Below are 23663 nucleotides of genomic sequence, written 5' to 3'. Positions count from 1 at the left end.
TTCTTTCTTTGTTACGCTTTCTCATAACATCCCTTCTAATATTTCACTTAGCCTTTTATTTATTTATGTTGTTTAGCACTGTCATGAATTCCTTCAATTTTTTTACTCAGCCATTTCTTTCTGTCTTTATGTCGCTCTCTCATCAAATCCGCTCATATACTTTACTCAGCCTTTTTTTTAAATTTATGTTGCTCTCTCATAAATTCCATTCTATTCATTTACTTTGCCTTTTTTTTCACTTTCCCATAAATTACCTCCAAATATTTTACTGAGCCTTTTATTTTCTTTCCTTGTTTCGCTTTTTCATAAATTCCCTTCTATTGTTTTTACCCAGATTGTTCTTTCTTTCTTTGTTTCTCTTTCTCATATATTCCCTTTTAATATTTAACTTAGCGTTTTATTTATTTAAGCTCTCTCATTAATTTCTGTCTAATATTTTACTCAGAATGATCTTTCTTTCTTTCTTTTGCTCTCTCATAAATTCCCTTCTAAGACTTCACTCAGTCTTTTCTTTTTTTCCGTTGTTTTGCTCTCTCATAAATTCCCTTCTAAGACTTCACTCAGTCTTTTCTTTTTTTCCGTTGTTTTGCTCTCTCATAAATTCCCTTCTAAGACTTCACTCAGTCTTTTCTTTTTTTCCGTTGTTTTGCTCTCTCATAAATTCCCTTCTAAGACTTCACTCAGTCTTTTCTTTTTTTCCGTTGTTTTGCTCTCTCATAAATTCCCTTCTAAGACTTCACTCAGTCTTTTCTTTTTTTCCGTTGTTTTGCTCTCTCATAAATTCCCTTCTAAGACTTCACTCAGTCTTTTCTTTTTTTCCGTTGTTTTGCTCTCTCATAAATTCCCTTCTAAGACTTCACTCAGTCTTTTCTTTTTTTCCGTTGTTTTGCTCTCTCATAAATTCCCTTCTAAGACTTCACTCAGTCTTTTCTTTTTTTCCGTTGTTTTGCTCTCTCATAAATTCCCTTCGTTTATTTTACTAACTCGTCTAAATTTGTGTGTGTTTCGCTCGCTCAAAAATTCTCTTCTTTTATTTTGCTCAGCTTTATCATTCTTTCTTGTTTTCGATCTCTCATAAATTCCCTTCTAATATGTTGCACAGCCAGGGCGGGGATATAGCTCAGTCGGTAGCGCGCTGGATTTGTATCCAGTTGGCCGCTGTCAGCGTGAGTTCGTCCCCACGTTCGGCGAGAGATTTATTTCTCAGAGTCAACTTTGTGTGCAGACTCTTCTCGGTGTCCGAACACCCCCGTGTGTACACGCAAGCACAAGACCAAGTGCGCACGAAAAAGATCCTGTAATCCATGTCAGAGTTCGGTGGGTTATAGAAACACAAAAATACCCAGCATGCTTTCCCCGAAAGCGGCGTATGGCTGCCTAAATGGCGGGGTAAAAACGGTCATACACGTAAAATTCCACTCGTGCAAAAAACACGTAGTGTACGTGGGAGTTTCAGCCCACGAACGCAGAAGAAGAAGAAGTTGCACAGCCTTTTCTACATTTATTACTGTTGCTATCTATACAATTCCGTTCTATTTCAGCCATTTCTTTCTTTCTTTGTTTCGCTCTCTCATTAATTACTTATACTACTTAACTCAGCCATTTCTTTCTTTCTTTGTTTCGCTCTCTCATTAATTACTTATACTACTTAACTCAGCCATTTCTTTCTTTCTTTGTTTCGCGCTCTCATTAATTCCTTATAATACTTAACTCAGCCATTTCTTTCTTTCTTTGTTTCGCTCTCTCATTAATTCCTTATAATACTTAACTCAGCCATTTCTTTCTTTCTTTGTTTCGCGCTCTCATTAATTCCTTATAATACTTAACTCAGCCATTTCTTTCTTTCTTTGTTTCGCTCTCTCATTAATTCCTCATACTTAACTCAGCCATTTCTTTCTTTCTTTGTTTTGCTCTCTCATTAATTCCTCATACTTAACTCAGCTCTTTCTTTCTTTGTTTGTTTCGCTCTCTCATTAATTCTTCATACTTAACTCAGCTCTTTCTTTCTTTGTTTCGCTCTCTCATTAATTCCTCATACTTAACTCAGCCATTTCTTTCTTTCTTTGTTTCGCTCTCTCATTAATTCCTCATACTCAACTCAGCCATTTCTTTCTTTCTTTGTTTCGCTCTCTCATTAATTAATCATACTCAACTCAGCCATTTCTTTCTTTCTTTGTTTCGCTTTCTCATTAATTCCTCATACTTAACTCAGCTCTTTCTTTCTTTGTTTCGCTCTCTCATTAATTCCTCATACTTAACTCAGCCATTTCTTTCTTTGTTTCGCTCTCTCATTAATTCCTCATACTTAACTCAGCTCTTTCTTTCTTTGTTTCGCTCTCTCATTAATTCCTCATACTCAACTCAGCCATTTCTTTCTTTGTTTCGCTCTCTCATTAATTCCTCATACTTAACTCAGCCATTTCTTTCTTTGTTTCGCTCTCTCATTAATTCCTCATACTTAACTCAGCCATTTCTTTCTTTCTTTGTTTCGCTCTCTCATTAATTCCTCATACTTAACTCAGCCATTTCTTTCTTTCTTTGTTTCGCTCTCTCATTAATTACTTATATTAAATACTTAACTCAGCCATTTCGTTCTTTCTTTGTTTCGCTCTCTCATTAATTACTTATAATACTTAACTCAGCCATTTCTTTCTTTCTTTGTTTCGCTCTCTCATTAATTCCTCATACCTAACTCAGCCATTTCTTTCTTTCTTTGTTTTGCTCTCTCATTAATTCCTCATACTTAACTCAGCTCTTTCTTTCTTTGTTTGTTTCGCTCTCTCATTAATTCTTCATACTTAACTCAGCCATTTCTTTCTTTGTTTCGCTCTCTCATTAATTCCTCATACTTAACTCAGCTCTTTCTTTCTTTGTTTCGCTCTCTCATTAATTCCTCATACTTAACTCAGCTCTTTCTTTCTTTGTTTCGCGCTCTCATTAATTCCTCATACTTAACTCAGCCATTTCTTTCTTTCTTTGTTTCGCGCTCTCATTAATTCCTCATACTTAACTCAGCCATTTCTTTCTTTGTTTCGCTCTCTCATTAATTCCTCATACTTAACTCAGCCATTTCTTTCTTTCTTTGTTTCGCTCTCTCATTAATTCTTCATACTTAACTCAGCCATTTCTTTCTTTGTTTCGCTCTCTCATTAATTCCTCATACTTAACTCAGCCATTTCTTTCTTTGTTTCGCTCTCTCATTAATTCCTCATACTTAACTCAGCTCTTTCTTTCTTTGTTTCGCTCTCTCATTAATTCCTCATACTTAACTCAGCTCTTTCTTTCTTTGTTTCGCTCTCTCATTAATTCCTCATACCTAACTCAGCTCTTTCTTTCTTTCTTTGTTTCGCTCTCTCATTAATTCCTCATACTTAACTCAGCCATTTCTTTCTTTCTTTGTTTCGCTCTCTCATTAATTCCTCATACTTAACTCAGCCATTTCTTTCTTTCTTTGTTTCGCTCTCTCATTAATTCCTCATACTCAACTCAGCCATTTCTTTCTTTCTTTGTTTCGCTCTCTCATTAATTCCTCATACTTAACTCAGCTCTTTCTTTCTTTGTTTCGCTCTCTCTTAATTCCTCATACTTAACTCAGCCATTTCTTTCTTTGTTTCGCTCTCTCATTAATTCCTCATACTTAACTCAGCTCTTTCTTTCTTTGTTTCGCTCTCTCATTAATTCCTCATACTTAACTCAGCCATTTCTTTCTTTGTTTCGCTCTCTCATTAATTCCTCATACTTAACTCAGCTCTTTCTTTCTTTGTTTCGCTCTCTCATTAATTCCTCATACTTAACTCAGCTCTTTCTTTCTTTGTTTCGCTCTCTCATTAATTCCTCATACTTAACTCAGCTCTTTCTTTCTTTGTTTCGCTCTCTCATTAATTCCTCATACTAAACTCAGCCATTTCTTTCTTTGTTTCGCTCTCTCATTAATTCCTCATACTTAACTCAGCCATTTCTTTCTTTCTTTGTTTCGCTCTCTCATTAATTCCTCATACTCAACTCAGCCATTTCTTTCTTTCTTTGTTTCGCTCTCTCATTAATTCCTCATACTTAACTCAGCCATTTCTTTCTTTCTTTGTTTCGCTCTCTCATTAATTCCTCATACTTAACTCAGCTCTTTCTTTCTTTGTTTCGCTCTCTCATTAATTCCTCATACTTAACTCAGCTCTTTCTTTCTTTGTTTCGCTCTCTCATTAATTCCTCATACTCAACTCAGCCATTTCTTTCTTTGTTTCGCTCTCTCATTAATTCCTCATACTTAACTCAGCCATTTCTTTCTTTCTTTGTTTCGCTCTCTCATTAATTCCTCATACTCAACTCAGCCATTTCTTTCTTTCTTTGTTTCGCTCTCTCATTAATTCCTCATACTTAACTCAGCTCTTTCTTTCTTTGTTTCGCTCTCTCATTAATTCCTCATACTCAACTCAGCCATTTCTTTCTTTGTTTCGCTCTCTCATTAATTCCTCATACTTAACTCAGCTCTTTCTTTCTTTGTTTCGCTCTCTCATTAATTCCTCATACTCAACTCAGCCATTTCTTTCTTTGTTTCGCTCTCTCATTAATTCCTCATACTTAACTCAGCCATTTCTTTCTTTCTTTGTTTCGCTCTCTCATTAATTCCTCATACTCAACTCAGCCATTTCTTTCTTTCTTTGTTTCGCTCTCTCATTAATTCCTCATACTTAACTCAGCCATTTCTTTCTTTCTTTGTTTCGCTCTCTCATTAATTCCTCATACTCAACTCAGCTCTTTCTTTCTTTGTTTCGCTCTCTCATTAATTCCTCATACTTAACTCAGCCATTTCTTTCTTTCTTTGTTTCGCTCTCTCATTAATTCCTCATACTTAACTCAGCTCTTTCTTTCTTTGTTTCGCTCTCTCATTAATTCCTCATACTTAACTCAGCCATTTCTTTCTTTCTTTGTTTCGCTCTCTCATTAATTCCTCATACTTAACTCAGCCATTTCTTTCTTTGTTTCGCTCTCTCATTAATTCCTCATACCTAACTCAGCCATTTCTTTCTTTCTTTGTTTCGCTCTCTCATTAATTCCTCATACTTAACTCAGCCATTTCTTTCTTTCTTTGTTTCGCTCTCTCATTAATTCCTCATACTTAACTCAGCTCTTTCTTTCTTTGTTTCGCTCTCTCATTAATTCCTCATACTTAACTCAGCTCTTTCTTTCTTTGTTTCGCTCTCTCATTAATTCCTCATACTTAACTCAGCCATTTCTTTCTTTGTTTCGCTCTCTCATTAATTCCTCATACTAACTCAGCCATTTCTTTCTTTGTTTCGCTCTCTCATTAATTCCTCATACTCAACTCAGCTCTTTCTTTCTTTGTTTCGCTCTCTCATTAATTCCTCATACTTAACTCAGCTCTTTCTTTCTTTGTTTCGCTCTCTCATTAATTCCTCATACTTAACTCAGCTCTTTCTTTCTTTGTTTCGCTCTCTCATTAATTCCTCATACTTAACTCAGCTCTTTCTTTCTTTGTTTCGCTCTCTCATTAATTCCTCATACTTAACTCAGCCATTTCTTTCTTTCTTTGTTTCGCTCTCTCATTAATTCCTCATACTAACTCAGCTCTTTCTTTCTTTGTTTCGCTCTCTCATTAATTCCTCATACTTAACTCAGCCATTTCTTTCTTTCTTTGTTTCGCTCTCTCATTAATTCCTCATACTTAACTCAGCCATTTCTTTCTTTCTTTGTTTCGCTCTCTCATTAATTCCTCATACCTAACTCAGCCATTTCTTTCTTTCTTTGTTTCGCTCTCTCATTAATTCCTCATACTTAACTCAGCCATTTCTTTCTTTGTTTCGCTCTCTCATTAATTCCTCATACTTAACTCAGCCATTTCTTTCTTTGTTTCGCTCTCTCATTAATTCCTCATACTTAACTCAGCCATTTCTTTCTTTGTTTCGCTCTCTCATTAATTCCTCATACTCAACTCAGCCATTTCTTTCTTTGTTTCGCTCTCTCATTAATTCCTCATACTTAACTCAGCCATTTCTTTCTTTGTTTCGCTCTCTCATTAATTCCTCATACTTAACTCAGCTCTTTCTTTCTTTGTTTCGCTCTCTCATTAATTCCTCATACTTAACTCAGCTCTTTCTTTCTTTGTTTCGCTCTCTCATTAATTCCTCATACTTAACTCAGCTCTTTCTTTCTTTGTTTCGCTCTCTCATTAATTCCTCATACTAAACTCAGCCATTTCTTTCTTTCTTTGTTTCGCTCTCTCATTAATTCCTCATACTCAACTCAGCCATTTCTTTCTTTGTTTCGCTCTCTCATTAATTCCTCATACTAAACTCAGCCATTTCTTTCTTTCTTTGTTTCGCTCTCTCATTAATTCCTCATACTTCAACTCAGCCATTTCTTTCTTTGTTTCGCTCTCTCATTAATTCCTCATACTTAACTCAGCTCTTTCTTTCTTTGTTTCGCTCTCTCATTAATTCCTCATACTTAACTCAGCTCTTTCTTTCTTTGTTTCGCTCTCTCATTAATTCCTCATACTTAACTCAGCTCTTTCTTTCTTTGTTTCGCTCTCTCATTAATTCCTCATACTCAACTCAGCCATTTCTTTCTTTCTTTGTTTCGCTCTCTCATTAATTCCTCATACTAACTCAGCCATTTCTTTCTTTGTTTCGCTCTCTCATTAATTCCTCATACTCAACTCAGCCATTTCTTTCTTTGTTTCGCTCTCTCATTAATTCCTCATACTTAACTCAGCCATTTTCTTTCTTTGTTTCGCTCTCTCATTAATTCCTCATACTTAACTCAGCCATTTCTTTCTTTGTTTCGCTCTCTCATTAATTCCTCATACTTAACTCAGCCATTTCTTTCTTTGTTTCGCTCTCTCATTAAATCCTCATACTTAACTCAGCCATTTCTTTCTTTCTTTGTTTCGCTCTCTCATTAATTCCTCATACTTAACTCAGCTCTTTCTTTCTTTGTTTCGCTCTCTCATTAATTCCTCATACTTAACTCAGCCATTTCTTTCTTTGTTTCGCTCTCTCATTAATTCCTCATACTTAACTCAGCCATTTCTTTCTTTCTTTGTTTCGCTCTCTCATTAATTCCTCATACTCAACTCAGCCATTTCTTTCTTTCTTTGTTTCGCTCTCTCATTAATTCCTCATACTTAACTCAGCCATTTCTTTCTTTGTTTCGCTCTCTCATTAATTCCTCATACTTAACTCAGCCATTTCTTTCTTTGTTTCGCTCTCTCATTAATTCCTCATACTTAACTCAGCTCTTTCTTTCTTTGTTTCGCTCTCTCATTAATTCCTCATACTTAACTCAGCCATTTCTTTCTTTGTTTCGCTCTCTCATTAATTCCTCATACTTAACTCAGCTCTTTCTTTCTTTGTTTCGCTCTCTCATTAATTCCTCATACTCAACTCAGCCATTTCTTTCTTTGTTTCGCTCTCTCATTAATTCCTCATACTTAACTCAGCTCTTTCTTTCTTTGTTTCGCTCTCTCATTAATTCCTCATACTTAACTCAGCTCTTTCTTTCTTTGTTTCGCTCTCTCATTAATTCCTCATACTTAACTCAGCTCTTTCTTTCTTTGTTTCGCTCTCTCATTAATTCCTCATACTTAACTCAGCCATTTCTTTCTTTGTTTCGCTCTCTCATTAATTCCTCATACTTAACTCAGCTCTTTCTTTCTTTGTTTCGCTCTCTCATTAATTCCTCATACTTAACTCAGCTCTTTCTTTCTTTGTTTCGCTCTCTCATTAATTCCTCATACTTAACTCAGCCATTTCTTTCTTTCTTTGTTTCGCTCTCTCATTAATTCCTCATACTTAACTCAGCCATTTCTTTCTTTCTTTGTTTCGCTCTCTCATTAATTCCTCATACTTAACTCAGCTCTTTCTTTCTTTGTTTCGCTCTCTCATTAATTCCTCATACTTAACTCAGCCATTTCTTTCTTTGTTTCGCTCTCTCATTAATTCCTCATACTTAACTCAGCTCTTTCTTTCTTTGTTTCGCTCTCTCATTAATTCCTCATACTTAACTCAGCCATTTCTTTCTTTCTTTGTTTCGCTCTCTCATTAATTCCTCATACTTAACTCAGCCATTTCTTTCTTTCTTTGTTTCGCTCTCTCATTAATTCCTCATACTTAACTCAGCTCTTTCTTTCTTTGTTTCGCTCTCTCATTAATTCCTCATACTTAACTCAGCTCTTTCTTTCTTTGTTTCGCTCTCTCATTAATTCCTCATACTTAACTCAGCCATTTCTTTCTTTGTTTCGCTCTCTCATTAATTCCTCATACTTAACTCAGCCATTTCTTTCTTTCTTTGTTTCGCTCTCTCATTAATTCCTCATACTCAACTCAGCCATTTCTTTCTTTCTTTGTTTCGCTCTCTCATTAATTCCTCATACTTAACTCAGCCATTTCTTTCTTTGTTTCGCTCTCTCATTAATTCCTCATACTTAACTCAGCCATTTCTTTCTTTCTTTGTTTCGCTCTCTCATTAATTCCTCATACTTAACTCAGCCATTTCTTTCTTTCTTTGTTTCGCTCTCTCATTAATTCCTCATACTTAACTCAGCCATTTCTTTCTTTGTTTCGCTCTCTCATTAATTCCTCATACTTAACTCAGCTCTTTCTTTCTTTGTTTCGCTCTCTCATTAATTCCTCATACTTAACTCAGCTCTTTCTTTCTTTGTTTCGCTCTCTCATTAATTCCTCATACTTAACTCAGCCATTTCTTTCTTTGTTTCGCTCTCTCATTAATTCCTCATACTTAACTCAGCTCTTTCTTTCTTTGTTTCGCTCTCTCATTAATTCCTCATACTTAACTCAGCTCTTTCTTTCTTTGTTTCGCTCTCTCATTAATTCCTCATACTTAACTCAGCTCTTTCTTTCTTTGTTTCGCTCTCTCATTAATTCCTCATACTTAACTCAGCTCTTTCTTTCTTTGTTTCGCTCTCTCATTAATTCCTCATACTTAACTCAGCCATTTCTTTCTTTCTTTGTTTCGCTCTCTCATTAATTCCTCATACTTAACTCAGCTCTTTCTTTCTTTGTTTCGCTCTCTCATTAATTCCTCATACTCAACTCAGCCATTTCTTTCTTTTTTTGTTTCGCTCTCTCATTAATTCCTCATACTTAACTCAGCCATTTCTTTCTTTGTTTCGCTCTCTCATTAATTCCTCATACTTAACTCAGCCATTTCTTTCTTTGTTTCGCTCTCTCATTAATTCCTCATACTCAACTCAGCCATTTTTCTTTCTTTGTTTCGCTCTCTCATTAATTCCTCATACTTAACTCAGCCATTTCTTTCTTTGTTTCGCTCTCTCATTAATTCCTCATACTCAACTCAGCCATTTCTTTCTTTTTTTGTTTCGCTCTCTCATTAATTCCTCATACTCAACTCAGCCATTTCTTTCTTTCTTTGTTTCGCTCTCTCATTAATTCCTCATACTTAACTCAGCTCTTTCTTTCTTTGTTTCGCTCTCTCATTAATTCCTCATACTTAACTCAGCCATTTCTTTCTTTTTTTGTTTCGCTCTCTCATTAATTCCTCATACTCAACTCAGCCATTTCTTTCTTTTTTTGTTTCGCTCTCTCATTAATTCCTCATACTTAACTCAGCCATTTCTTTCTTTCTTTGTTTCGCTCTCTCATTAATTCCTCATACTTAACTCAGCTCTTTCTTTCTTTGTTTCGCTCTCTCATTAATTCCTCATACTTAACTCAGCTCTTTCTTTTTTTGTTTCGCTCTCTCATTAATTCCTCATACTTAACTCAGCTCTTTCTTTCTTTGTTTCGCTCTCTCATTAATTCCTCATACTTAACTCAGCCATTTCTTTCTTTTTTTGTTTCGCTCTCTCATTAATTCCTCATACTCAACTCAGCCATTTCTTTCTTTCTTTGTTTCGCTCTCTCATTAATTCCTCATACTTAACTCAGCTCTTTCTTTCTTTGTTTCGCTCTCTCATTAATTCCTCATACTTAACTCAGCCATTTCTTTCTTTGTTTCGCTCTCTCATTAATTCCTCATACTTAACTCAGCCATTTCTTTCTTTGTTTCGCTCTCTCATTAATTCCTCATACTCAACTCAGCCATTTCTTTCTTTCTTTGTTTCGCTCTCTCATTAATTCCTCATACTTAACTCAGCCATTTCTTTCTTTGTTTCGCTCTCTCATTAATTCCTCATACTCAACTCAGCCATTTCTTTCTTTCTTTGTTTCGCTCTCTCATTAATTCCTCATACTTAACTCAGCCATTTCTTTCTTTGTTTCGCTCTCTCATTAATTCCTCATACTTAACTCAGCCATTTCTTTCTTTGTTTCGCTCTCTCATTAATTCCTCATACTTAACTCAGCTCTTTCTTTCTTTGTTTCGCTCTCTCATTAATTCCTCATACTTAACTCAGCTCTTTCTTTCTTTGTTTCGCTCTCTCATTAATTCCTCATACTTAACTCAGCCATTTCTTTCTTTGTTTCGCTCTCTCATTAATTCCTCATACTTAACTCAGCTCTTTCTTTCTTTGTTTCGCTCTCTCATTAATTCCTCATACTTAACTCAGCCATTTCTTTCTTTCTTTGTTTCGCTCTCTCATTAATTCCTCATACTTAACTCAGCCATTTCTTTCTTTCTTTGTTTCGCTCTCTCATTAATTCCTCATACTTAACTCAGCCATTTCTTTCTTTGTTTCGCTCTCTCATTAATTCCTCATACTTAACTCAGCCATTTCTTTCTTTCTTTGTTTCGCTCTCTCATTAATTCCTCATACTCAACTCAGCCATTTCTTTCTTTCTTTGTTTCGCTCTCTCATTAATTCCTCATACTTAACTCAGCTCTTTCTTTCTTTGTTTCGCTCTCTCATTAATTCCTCATACTCAACTCAGCCATTTCTTTCTTTGTTTCGCTCTCTCATTAATTCCTCATACTTAACTCAGCTCTTTCTTTCTTTGTTTCGCTCTCTCATTAATTCCTCATACTTAACTCAGCCATTTCTTTCTTTGTTTCGCTCTCTCATTAATTCCTCATACTTAACTCAGCCATTTCTTTCTTTCTTTGTTTCGCTCTCTCATTAATTCCTCATACTTAACTCAGCCATTTCTTTCTTTCTTTGTTTCGCTCTCTCATTAATTCCTCATACTTAACTCAGCCATTTCTTTCTTTCTTTGTTTCGCTCTCTCATTAATTCCTCATACTTAACTCAGCTCTTTCTTTCTTTGTTTCGCTCTCTCATTAATTCCTCATACTTAACTCAGCCATTTCTTTCTTTCTTTGTTTCGCTCTCTCATTAATTCCTCATACTTAACTCAGCTCTTTCTTTCTTTGTTTCGCTCTCTCATTAATTCCTCATACTTAACTCAGCCATTTCTTTCTTTCTTTGTTTCGCTCTCTCATTAATTCCTCATACTTAACTCAGCCATTTCTTTCTTTGTTTCGCTCTCTCATTAATTCCTCATACTTAACTCAGCCATTTCTTTCTTTGTTTCGCTCTCTCATTAATTCCTCATACTTAACTCAGCCATTTCTTTCTTTCTTTGTTTCGCTCTCTCATTAATTCCTCATACTTAACTCAGCTCTTTCTTTCTTTGTTTCGCTCTCTCATTAATTCCTCATACTCAACTCAGCCATTTCTTTCTTTCTTTGTTTCGCTCTCTCATTAATTCCTCATACTTAACTCAGCCATTTCTTTCTTTCTTTGTTTCGCTCTCTCATTAATTCCTCATACTTAACTCAGCTCTTTCTTTCTTTGTTTCGCTCTCTCATTAATTCCTCATACTTAACTCAGCTCTTTCTTTCTTTGTTTCGCTCTCTCATTAATTCCTCATACTCAACTCAGCCATTTCTTTCTTTGTTTCGCTCTCTCATTAATTCCTCATACTTAACTCAGCCATTTCTTTCTTTCTTTGTTTCGCTCTCTCATTAATTCCTCATACTCAACTCAGCCATTTCTTTCTTTCTTTGTTTCGCTCTCTCATTAATTCCTCATACTTAACTCAGCCATTTCTTTCTTTGTTTCGCTCTCTCATTAATTCCTCACACTCAACTCAGCCATTTCTTTCTTTCTTTGTTTCGCTCTCTCATTAATTCCTCATACTCAACTCAGCCATTTCTTTCTTTCTTTGTTTCGCTCTCTCATTAATTCCTCATACTCAACTCAGCCATTTCTTTCTTTGTTTCGCTCTCTCATTAATTCTTCATACTTAACTCAGCTCTTTCTTTCTTTGTTTCGCTCTCTCATTAATTCCTCATACTTAACTCAGCTCTTTCTTTCTTTGTTTCGCTCTCTCATTAATTCCTCATACTTAACTCAGCCATTTCTTTCTTTGTTTCGCTCTCTCATTAATTCCTCATACTCAACTCAGCTCTTTCTTTCTTTGTTTCGCTCTCTCATTAATTCCTCATACTTAACTCAGCTCTTTCTTTCTTTGTTTCGCTCTCTCATTAATTCCTCATACTTAACTCAGCTCTTTCTTTCTTTGTTTCGCTCTCTCATTAATTCCTCATACTTAACTCAGCTCTTTCTTTCTTTGTTTCGCTCTCTCATTAATTCCTCATACTTAACTCAGCCATTTCTTTCTTTGTTTCGCTCTCTCATTAATTCCTCATACTTAACTCAGCCATTTCTTTCTTTGTTTCGCTCTCTCATTAATTCCTCATACTTAACTCAGCCATTTCTTTCTTTGTTTCGCTCTCTCATTAATTCCTCATACTTAACTCAGCTCTTTCTTTCTTTCTTTGTTTCGCTCTCTCATTAATTCCTCATACTTAACTCAGCCATTTCTTTCTTTCTTTGTTTCGCTCTCTCATTAATTCCTCATACTTAACTCAGCCATTTCTTTCTTTGTTTCGCTCTCTCATTAATTCCTCATACTTAACTCAGCTCTTTCTTTCTTTGTTTCGCTCTCTCATTAATTCCTCATACTTAACTCAGCTCTTTCTTTCTTTGTTTCGCTCTCTCATTAATTCCTCATACTTAACTCAGCCATTTCTTTCTTTCTTTGTTTCGCTCTCTCATTAATTCCTCATACTTAACTCAGCTCTTTCTTTCTTTGTTTCGCTCTCTCTTTAATTCCTCATACTCAACTCAGCCATTTCTTTCTTTCTTTGTTTCGCTCTCTCATTAATTCCTCATACTTAACTCAGCCACTTCTTTCTTTCTTTGTTTCGCTCTCTCATTAATTCCTCATACTTAACTCAGCCATTTCTTTCTTTCTTTGTTTCGCTCTCTCATTAATTCCTCATACTTAACTCAGCTCTTTCTTTCTTTGTTTCGCTCTCTCATTAATTCCTCATACTCAACTCAGCCACTTCTTTCTTTCTTTGTTTCGCTCTCTCATTAATTCCTCATACTCAACTCAGCCATTTCTTTCTTTCTTTGTTTCGCTCTCTCATTAATTCCTCATACTCAACTCAGCCATTTCTTTCTTTTTTTGTTTCGCTCTCTCATTAATTCCTCATACTTAACTCAGCCATTTCTTTCTTTGTTTCGCTCTCTCATTAATTCCTCATACTTAACTCAGCCATTTCTTTCTTTGTTTCGCTCTCTCATTAATTCCTCATACTCAACTCAGCCATTTCTTTCTTTTTTTGTTTCGCTCTCTCATTAATTCCTCATACTCAACTCAGCCATTTCTTTCTTTGTTTCGCTCTCTCATTAATTCCTCATACTCAACTCAGCCATTTCTTTCTTTTTTTGTTTCGCTCTCTCATTAATTCCTCATACTCAACTCAGCCATTTCTTTCTTTCTTTGTTTCGCTCTCTCATTAATTCCTCATACTTAACTCAGCTCTTTCTTTCTTTGTTTCGCTCTCTCATTAATTCCTCATACTCAACTCAGCCATTTCTTTCTTTTTTTGTTTCGCTCTCTCATTAATTCCTCATACTCAACTCAGCCATTTCTTTCTTTTTTTGTTTCGCTCTCTCATTAATTCCTCATACTCAACTCAGCCATTTCTTTCTTTCTTTGTTTCGCTCTCTCATTAATTCCTCATACTTAACTCAGCTCTTTCTTTCTTTGTTTCGCTCTCTCATTAATTCCTCATACTTAACTCAGCTCTTTCTTTTTTTGTTTCGCTCTCTCATTAATTCCTCATACTTAACTCAGCTCTTTCTTTCTTTGTTTCGCTCTCTCATTAATTCCTCATACTTAACTCAGCCATTTCTTTCTTTTTTTGTTTCGCTCTCTCATTAATTCCTCATACTCAACTCAGCCATTTCTTTCTTTCTTTGTTTCGCTCTCTCATTAATTCCTCATACTTAACTCAGCTCTTTCTTTCTTTGTTTCGCTCTCTCATTAATTCCTCATACCTAACTCAGCCATTTCTTTCTTTGTTTCGCTCTCTCATTAATTCCTCATACTTAACTCAGCCATTTCTTTCTTTGTTTCGCTCTCTCATTAATTCCTCATACTCAACTCAGCCATTTCTTTCTTTCTTTGTTTCGCTCTCTCATTAATTCCTCATACTTAACTCAGCCATTTCTTTCTTTGTTTCGCTCTCTCATTAATTCCTCATACTCAACTCAGCCATTTCTTTCTTTCTTTGTTTCGCTCTCTCATTAATTCTTCATACCTAACTCAGCCATTTCTTTCTTTGTTTCGCTCTCTCATTAATTCCTCATACTTAACTGAGCCATTTCTTTCTTTGTTTCGCTCTCTCATTAATTCCTCATACTTAACTCAGCTCTTTCTTTCTTTGTTTCGCTCTCTCATTAATTCCTCATACTTAACTCAGCTCTTTCTTTCTTTGTTTCGCTCTCTCATTAATTCCTCATACTTAACTGAGCCATTTCTTTCTTTGTTTCGCTCTCTCATTAATTCTTCATACCTAACTCAGCTCTTTCTTTCTTTGTTTCGCTCTCTCATTAATTCCTCATACTTAACTCAGCCATTTCTTTCTTTCTTTGTTTCGCTCTCTCATTAATTCCTCATACTTAACTCAGCCATTTCTTTCTTTCTTTGTTTCGCTCTCTCATTAATTCCTCATACTCAACTCAGCCATTTCTTTCTTTGTTTCGCTCTCTCATTAATTGCTCATACTTAACTCAGCCATTTCTTTCTTTCTTTGTTTCGCTCTCTCATTAATTCCTCATACTCAACTCAGCCATTTCTTTCTTTCTTTGTTTCGCTCTCTCATTAATTCCTCATACTTAACTCAGCTCTTTCTTTCTTTGTTTCGCTCTCTCATTAATTCCTCATACTCAACTCAGCCATTTCTTTCTTTGTTTCGCTCTCTCATTAATTCCTCATACTTAACTCAGCTCTTTCTTTCTTTGTTTCGCTCTCTCATTAATTCCTCATACTCAACTCAGCCATTTCTTTCTTTGTTTCGCTCTCTCATTAATTGCTCATACTTAACTCAGCCATTTCTTTCTTTCTTTGTTTCGCTCTCTCATTAATTCCTCATACTCAACTCAGCCATTTCTTTCTTTCTTTGTTTCGCTCTCTCATTAATTCCTCATACTTAACTCAGCCATTTCTTTCTTTCTTTGTTTCGCTCTCTCATTAATTAATCATACTCAACTCAGCTCTTTCTTTCTTTGTTTCGCTCTCTCATTAATTCCTCATACTTAACTCAGCCATTTCTTTCTTTCTTTGTTTCGCTCTCTCATTAATTCCTCATACTTAACTCAGCTCTTTCTTTCTTTGTTTCGCTCTCTCATTAATTCCTCATACTTAACTCAGCCATTTCTTTCTTTCTTTGTTTCGCTCTCTCATTAATTCCTCATACTTAACTCAGCCATTTCTTTCTTTGTTTCGCTCTCTCATTAATTCCTCATACCTAACTCAGCCATTTCTTTCTTTCTTTGTTTCGCGCTCTCATTAATTCCTCATACTTAACTCAGCCATTTCTTTCTTTCTTTGTTTCGCTCTCTCATTAATTCCTCATACTTAACTCAGCTCTTTCTTTCTTTGTTTCGCTCTCTCATTAATTCCTCATACTTAACTCAGCTCTTTCTTTCTTTGTTTCGCTCTCTCATTAATTCCTCATACTTAACTCAGCCATTTCTTTCTTTGTTTCGCTCTCTCATTAATTCCTCATACTCAACTCAGCCATTTCTTTCTTTGTTTCGCTCTCTCATTAATTCCTCATACTCAACTCAGCTCTTTCTTTCTTTGTTTCGCTCTCTCATTAATTCCTCATACTTAACTCAGCTCTTTCTTTCTTTGTTTCGCTCTCTCATTAATTCCTCATACTTAACTCAGCTCTTTCTTTCTTTGTTTCGCTCTCTCATTAATTCCTCATACTTAACTCAGCTCTTTCTTTCTTTGTTTCGCTCTCTCATTAATTCCTCATACTTAACTCAGCCATTTCTTTCTTTCTTTGTTTCGCTCTCTCATTAATTCCTCATACTAACTCAGCTCTTTCTTTCTTTGTTTCGCTCTCTCATTAATTCCTCATACTTAACTCAGCCATTTCTTTCTTTCTTTGTTTCGCTCTCTCATTAATTCCTCATACCTAACTCAGCCATTTCTTTCTTTCTTTGTTTCGCTCTCTCATTAATTCCTCATACCTAACTCAGCCATTTCTTTCTTTCTTTGTTTCGCTCTCTCATTAATTCCTCATACTCAACTCAGCCATTTCTTTCTTTGTTTCGCTCTCTCATTAATTCCTCATACTCAACTCAGCCATTTCTTTCTTTGTTTCGCTCTCTCATTAATTCCTCATACTTAACTCAGCCATTTCTTTCTTTGTTTCGCTCTCTCATTAATTCCTCATACTTAACTCAGCCATTTCTTTCTTTGTTTCGCTCTCTCATTAATTCCTCATACTTAACTCAGCCATTTCTTTCTTTGTTTCGCTCTCTCATTAATTCCTCATACTTAACTCAGCTCTTTCTTTCTTTGTTTCGCTCTCTCATTAATTCCTCATACTTAACTCAGCTCTTTCTTTCTTTGTTTCGCTCTCTCATTAATTCCTCATACTTAACTCAGCTCTTTCTTTCTTTGTTTCGCTCTCTCATTAATTCCTCATACTAAACTCAGCCATTTCTTTCTTTCTTTGTTTCGCTCTCTCATTAATTCCTCATACTTAACTCAGCCATTTCTTTCTTTGTTTCGCTCTCTCATTAATTCCTCATACTAAACTCAGCCATTTCTTTCTTTCTTTGTTTCGCTCTCTCATTAATTCCTCATACTCAACTCAGCCATTTCTTTCTTTGTTTCGCTCTCTCATTAATTCCTCATACTCAACTCAGCTCTTTCTTTCTTTGTTTCGCTCTCTCATTAATTCCTCATACTTAACTCAGCTCTTTCTTTCTTTGTTTCGCTCTCTCATTAATTCCTCATACTTAACTCAGCTCTTTCTTTCTTTGTTTCGCTCTCTCATTAATTCCTCATACTCAACTCAGCCATTTCTTTCTTTCTTTGTTTCGCTCTCTCATTAATTCCTCATACTCAACTCAGCCATTTCTTTCTTTGTTTCGCTCTCTCATTAATTCCTCATACTCAACTCAGCCATTTCTTTCTTTGTTTCGCTCTCTCATTAATTCCTCATACCTAACTCAGCCATTTCTTTCTTTGTTTCGCTCTCTCATTAATTCCTCATACTTAACTCAGCCATTTCTTTCTTTGTTTCGCTCTCTCATTAATTCCTCATACTTAACTCAGCCATTTCTTTCTTTGTTTCGCTCTCTCATTAATTCCTCATACTTAACTCAGCCATTTCTTTCTTTGTTTCGCTCTCTCATTAATTCCTCATACTTAACTCAGCCATTTCTTTCTTTGTTTCGCTCTCTCATTAATTCCTCATACTTAACTCAGCTCTTTCTTTCTTTGTTTCGCTCTCTCATTAATTCCTCATACTTAACTCAGCCATTTCTTTCTTTGTTTCGCTCTCTCATTAATTCCTCATACTTAACTCAGCCATTTCTTTCTTTGTTTCGCTCTCTCATTAATTCCTCATACTTAACTCAGCCATTTCTTTCTTTGTTTCGCTCTCTCATTAATTCCTCATACTTAACTCAGCCATTTCTTTCTTTCTTTGTTTCGCTCTCTCATTAATTCCTCATACTTAACTCAGCCATTTCTTTCTTTGTTTCGCTCTCTCATTAATTCCTCATACTTAACTCAGCCATTTCTTTCTTTGTTTCGCTCTCTCATTAATTCCTCATACTTAACTCAGCTCTTTCTTTCTTTGTTTCGCTCTCTCATTAATTCCTCATACTCAACTCAGCCATTTCTTTCTTTCTTTGTTTCGCTCTCTCATTAATTCCTCATACTTAACTCAGCCATTTCTTTCTTTTTTTGTTTCGCTCTCTCATTAATTCCTCATACTTAACTCAGCCATTTCTTTCTTTGTTTCGCTCTCTCATTAATTCCTCATACTCAACTCAGCCATTTCTTTCTTTCTTTGTTTCGCTCTCTCATTAATTCCTCATACTTAACTCAGCCATTTCTTTCTTTTTTTGTTTCGCTCTCTCATTAATTCCTCATACTCAACTCAGCCATTTCTTTCTTTGTTTCGCTCTCTCATTAATTCCTCATACTCAACTCAGCCATTTCTTTCTTTGTTTCGCTCTCTCATTAATTCCTCATACTTAACTCAGCCATTTCTTTCTTTGTTTCGCTCTCTCATTAATTCCTCATACTTAACTCAGCCATTTCTTTCTTTGTTTCGCTCTCTCATTAATTCCTCATACTCAACTCAGCCATTTCTTTCTTTGTTTCGCTCTCTCATTAATTCCTCATACTTAACTCAGCCATTTCTTTCTTTGTTTCGCTCTCTCATTAATTCCTCATACTTAACTCAGCTCTTTCTTTCTTTGTTTCGCTCTCTCATTAATTCCTCATACTTAACTCAGCCATTTCTTTCTTTGTTTCGCTCTCTCATTAATTCCTCATACTTAACTCAGCCATTTCTTTCTTTGTTTCGCTCTCTCATTAATTCCTCATACTTAACTCAGCCATTTCTTTCTTTGTTTGTTTCGCTCTCTCATTAATTCCTCATACTTAACTCAGCCATTTCTTTCTTTCTTTGTTTCGCTCTCTCATTAATTCCTCATACTCAACTCAGCTCTTTCTTTCTTTGTTTCGCTCTCTCATTAATTCCTCATACTTAACTCAGCTCTTTCTTTCTTTGTTTCGCTCTCTCATTAATTCCTCATACTCAACTCAGCCATTTCTTTCTTTGTTTCGCTCTCTCATTAATTCCTCATACTTAACTCAGCCATTTCTTTCTTTGTTTCGCTCTCTCATTAATTCCTCATACTCAACTCAGCCATTTCTTTCTTTGTTTCGCTCTCTCATTAATTCCTCATACTTAACTCAGCCATTTCTTTCTTTGTTTCGCTCTCTCATTAATTCCTCATACTCAACTCAGCCATTTCTTTCTTTCTTTGTTTCGCTCTCTCATTAATTCCTCATACTTAACTCAGCCATTTCTTTCTTTCTTTGTTTCGCTCTCTCATTAATTCCTCATACTCAACTCAGCCATTTCTTTCTTTCTTTGTTTCGCTCTCTCATTAATTCCTCATACTCAACTCAGCTCTTTCTTTCTTTGTTTCGCTCTCTCATTAATTCCTCATACTTAACTCAGCCATTTCTTTCTTTGTTTCGCTCTCTCATTAATTCCTCATACTTAACTCAGCCATTTCTTTCTTTCTTTGTTTCGCTCTCTCATTAATTCCTCATACTCAACTCAGCCATTTCTTTCTTTCTTTGTTTCGCTCTCTCATTAATTCCTCATACTTAACTCAGCCATTTCTTTCTTTGTTTCGCTCTCTCATTAATTCCTCATACTTAACTCAGCCATTTCTTTCTTTGTTTCGCTCTCTCATTAATTCCTCATACTTAACTCAGCTCTTTCTTTCTTTGTTTCGCTCTCTCATTAATTCCTCATACTCAACTCAGCCATTTCTTTCTTTGTTTCGCTCTCTCATTAATTCCTCATACTTAACTCAGCTCTTTCTTTCTTTGTTTCGCTCTCTCATTAATTCCTCATACTCAACTCAGCCATTTCTTTCTTTGTTTCGCTCTCTCATTAATTCCTCATACTTAACTCAGCTCTTTCTTTCTTTGTTTCGCTCTCTCATTAATTCCTCATACTTAACTCAGCTCTTTCTTTCTTTGTTTCGCTCTCTCATTAATTCCTCATACTTAACTCAGCTCTTTCTTTCTTTGTTTCGCTCTCTCATTAATTCCTCATACTTAACTCAGCCATTTCTTTCTTTGTTTCGCTCTCTCATTAATTCCTCATACTTAACTCAGCTCTTTCTTTCTTTGTTTCGCTCTCTCATTAATTCCTCATACTTAACTCAGCTCTTTCTTTCTTTGTTTCGCTCTCTCATTAATTCCTCATACTCAACTCAGCCATTTCTTTCTTTCTTTGTTTCGCTCTCTCATTAATTCCTCATACTCAACTCAGCCATTTCTTTCTTTCTTTGTTTCGCTCTCTCATTAATTCCTCATACTTAACTCAGCTCTTTCTTTCTTTGTTTCGCTCTCTCATTAATTCCTCATACTTAACTCAGCCATTTCTTTCTTTGTTTCGCTCTCTCATTAATTCCTCATACTTAACTCAGCTCTTTCTTTCTTTGTTTCGCTCTCTCATTAATTCCTCATACTCAACTCAGCCATTTCTTTCTTTCTTTGTTTCGCTCTCTCATTAATTCCTCATACTTAACTCAGCCATTTCTTTCTTTCTTTGTTTCGCTCTCTCATTAATTCCTCATACTAAACTCAGCTCTTTCTTTCTTTGTTTCGCTCTCTCATTAATTCCTCATACTTAACTCAGCTCTTTCTTTCTTTGTTTCGCTCTCTCATTAATTCCTCATACTCAACTCAGCCATTTCTTTCTTTGTTTCGCTCTCTCATTAATTCCTCATACTTAACTCAGCCATTTCTTTCTTTCTTTGTTTCGCTCTCTCATTAATTCCTCATACTCAACTCAGCCATTTCTTTCTTTCTTTGTTTCGCTCTCTCATTAATTCCTCATACTTAACTCAGCCATTTCTTTCTTTGTTTCGCTCTCTCATTAATTCCTCATACTCAACTCAGCCATTTCTTTCTTTCTTTGTTTCGCTCTCTCATTAATTCCTCATACTCAACTCAGCCATTTCTTTCTTTCTTTGTTTCGCTCTCTCATTAATTCCTCATACTCAACTCAGCCATTTCTTTCTTTGTTTCGCTCTCTCATTAATTCCTCATACTTAACTCAGCTCTTTCTTTCTTTGTTTCGCTCTCTCATTAATTCCTCATACTTAACTCAGCTCTTTCTTTCTTTGTTTCGCTCTCTCATTAATTCCTCATACTTAACTCAGCCATTTCTTTCTTTGTTTCGCTCTCTCATTAATTCCTCATACTTAACTCAGCCATTTCTTTCTTTGTTTCGCTCTCTCATTAATTCCTCATACTCAACTCAGCTCTTTCTTTCTTTGTTTCGCTCTCTCATTAATTCCTCATACTTAACTCAGCTCTTTCTTTCTTTGTTTCGCTCTCTCATTAATTCCTCATACTTAACTCAGCTCTTTCTTTCTTTGTTTCGCTCTCTCATTAATTCCTCATACTTAACTCAGCTCTTTCTTTCTTTGTTTCGCTCTCTCATTAATTCCTCATACTTAACTCAGCCATTTCTTTCTTTGTTTCGCTCTCTCATTAATTCCTCATACTTAACTCAGCCATTTCTTTCTTTGTTTCGCTCTCTCATTAATTCCTCATACTTAACTCAGCCATTTCTTTCTTTGTTTCGCTCTCTCATTAATTCCTCATACTTAACTCAGCTCTTTCTTTCTTTGTTTCGCTCTCTCATTAATTCCTCATACTTAACTCAGCTCTTTCTTTCTTTCTTTGTTTCGCTCTCTCATTAATTCCTCATACTTAACTCAGCCATTTCTTTCTTTCTTTGTTTCGCTCTCTCATTAATTCCTCATACTTAACTCAGCCATTTCTTTCTTTGTTTCGCTCTCTCATTAATTCCTCATACTTAACTCAGCTCTTTCTTTCTTTGTTTCGCTCTCTCATTAATTCCTCATACTTAACTCAGCTCTTTCTTTCTTTGTTTCGCTCTCTCATTAATTCCTCATACTTAACTCAGCCATTTCTTTCTTTCTTTGTTTCGCTCTCTCATTAATTCCTCATACTTAACTCAGCTCTTTCTTTCTTTGTTTCGCTCTCTCTTTAATTCCTCATACTCAACTCAGCCATTTCTTTCTTTCTTTGTTTCGCTCTCTCATTAATTCCTCATACTTAACTCAGCCACTTCTTTCTTTCTTTGTTTCGCTCTCTCATTAATTCCTCATACTTAACTCAGCCATTTCTTTCTTTCTTTGTTTCGCTCTCTCATTAATTCCTCATACTTAACTCAGCTCTTTCTTTCTTTGTTTCGCTCTCTCATTAATTCCTCATACTCAACTCAGCCACTTCTTTCTTTCTTTGTTTCGCTCTCTCATTAATTCCTCATACTCAACTCAGCCATTTCTTTCTTTCTTTGTTTCGCTCTCTCATTAATTCCTCATACTCAACTCAGCCATTTCTTTCTTTTTTTGTTTCGCTCTCTCATTAATTCCTCATACTTAACTCAGCCATTTCTTTCTTTGTTTCGCTCTCTCATTAATTCCTCATACTTAACTCAGCCATTTCTTTCTTTGTTTCGCTCTCTCATTAATTCCTCATACTCAACTCAGCCATTTCTTTCTTTTTTTGTTTCGCTCTCTCATTAATTCCTCATACTCAACTCAGCCATTTCTTTCTTTGTTTCGCTCTCTCATTAATTCCTCATACTCAACTCAGCCATTTCTTTCTTTTTTTGTTTCGCTCTCTCATTAATTCCTCATACTCAACTCAGCCATTTCTTTCTTTCTTTGTTTCGCTCTCTCATTAATTCCTCATACTTAACTCAGCTCTTTCTTTCTTTGTTTCGCTCTCTCATTAATTCCTCATACTCAACTCAGCCATTTCTTTCTTTTTTTGTTTCGCTCTCTCATTAATTCCTCATACTCAACTCAGCCATTTCTTTCTTTTTTTGTTTCGCTCTCTCATTAATTCCTCATACTCAACTCAGCCATTTCTTTCTTTCTTTGTTTCGCTCTCTCATTAATTCCTCATACTTAACTCAGCTCTTTCTTTCTTTGTTTCGCTCTCTCATTAATTCCTCATACTTAACTCAGCTCTTTCTTTTTTTGTTTCGCTCTCTCATTAATTCCTCATACTTAACTCAGCTCTTTCTTTCTTTGTTTCGCTCTCTCATTAATTCCTCATACTTAACTCAGCCATTTCTTTCTTTTTTTGTTTCGCTCTCTCATTAATTCCTCATACTCAACTCAGCCATTTCTTTCTTTCTTTGTTTCGCTCTCTCATTAATTCCTCATACTTAACTCAGCTCTTTCTTTCTTTGTTTCGCTCTCTCATTAATTCCTCATACCTAACTCAGCCATTTCTTTCTTTGTTTCGCTCTCTCATTAATTCCTCATACTTAACTCAGCCATTTCTTTCTTTGTTTCGCTCTCTCATTAATTCCTCATACTCAACTCAGCCATTTCTTTCTTTCTTTGTTTCGCTCTCTCATTAATTCCTCATACTTAACTCAGCCATTTCTTTCTTTGTTTCGCTCTCTCATTAATTCCTCATACTCAACTCAGCCATTTCTTTCTTTCTTTGTTTCGCTCTCTCATTAATTCTTCATACCTAACTCAGCCATTTCTTTCTTTGTTTCGCTCTCTCATTAATTCCTCATACTTAACTCAGCCA

General features: G+C 35.4%; 1 protein-coding gene across 1 annotated transcript in view; it reads left to right on the top strand.

The window, feature by feature from the left end:
• LOC138951282 (uncharacterized) overlaps positions 1-23663 on the top strand; it is a 73919-nt gene that overhangs the window by 1214 nt on the left and 49042 nt on the right. The gene's annotated exons all lie outside the window — the stretch shown is intronic.

This window comes from Littorina saxatilis, linkage group LG16 (genome assembly GCF_037325665.1).
Source record: "Littorina saxatilis isolate snail1 linkage group LG16, US_GU_Lsax_2.0, whole genome shotgun sequence".
In the NCBI taxonomy this organism is placed as follows: Eukaryota; Metazoa; Mollusca; class Gastropoda; order Littorinimorpha; family Littorinidae; genus Littorina; species Littorina saxatilis.
Note: the sequence above shows the minus strand (reverse complement) of the source record. Positions and strands in the feature narration are given on the sequence as shown.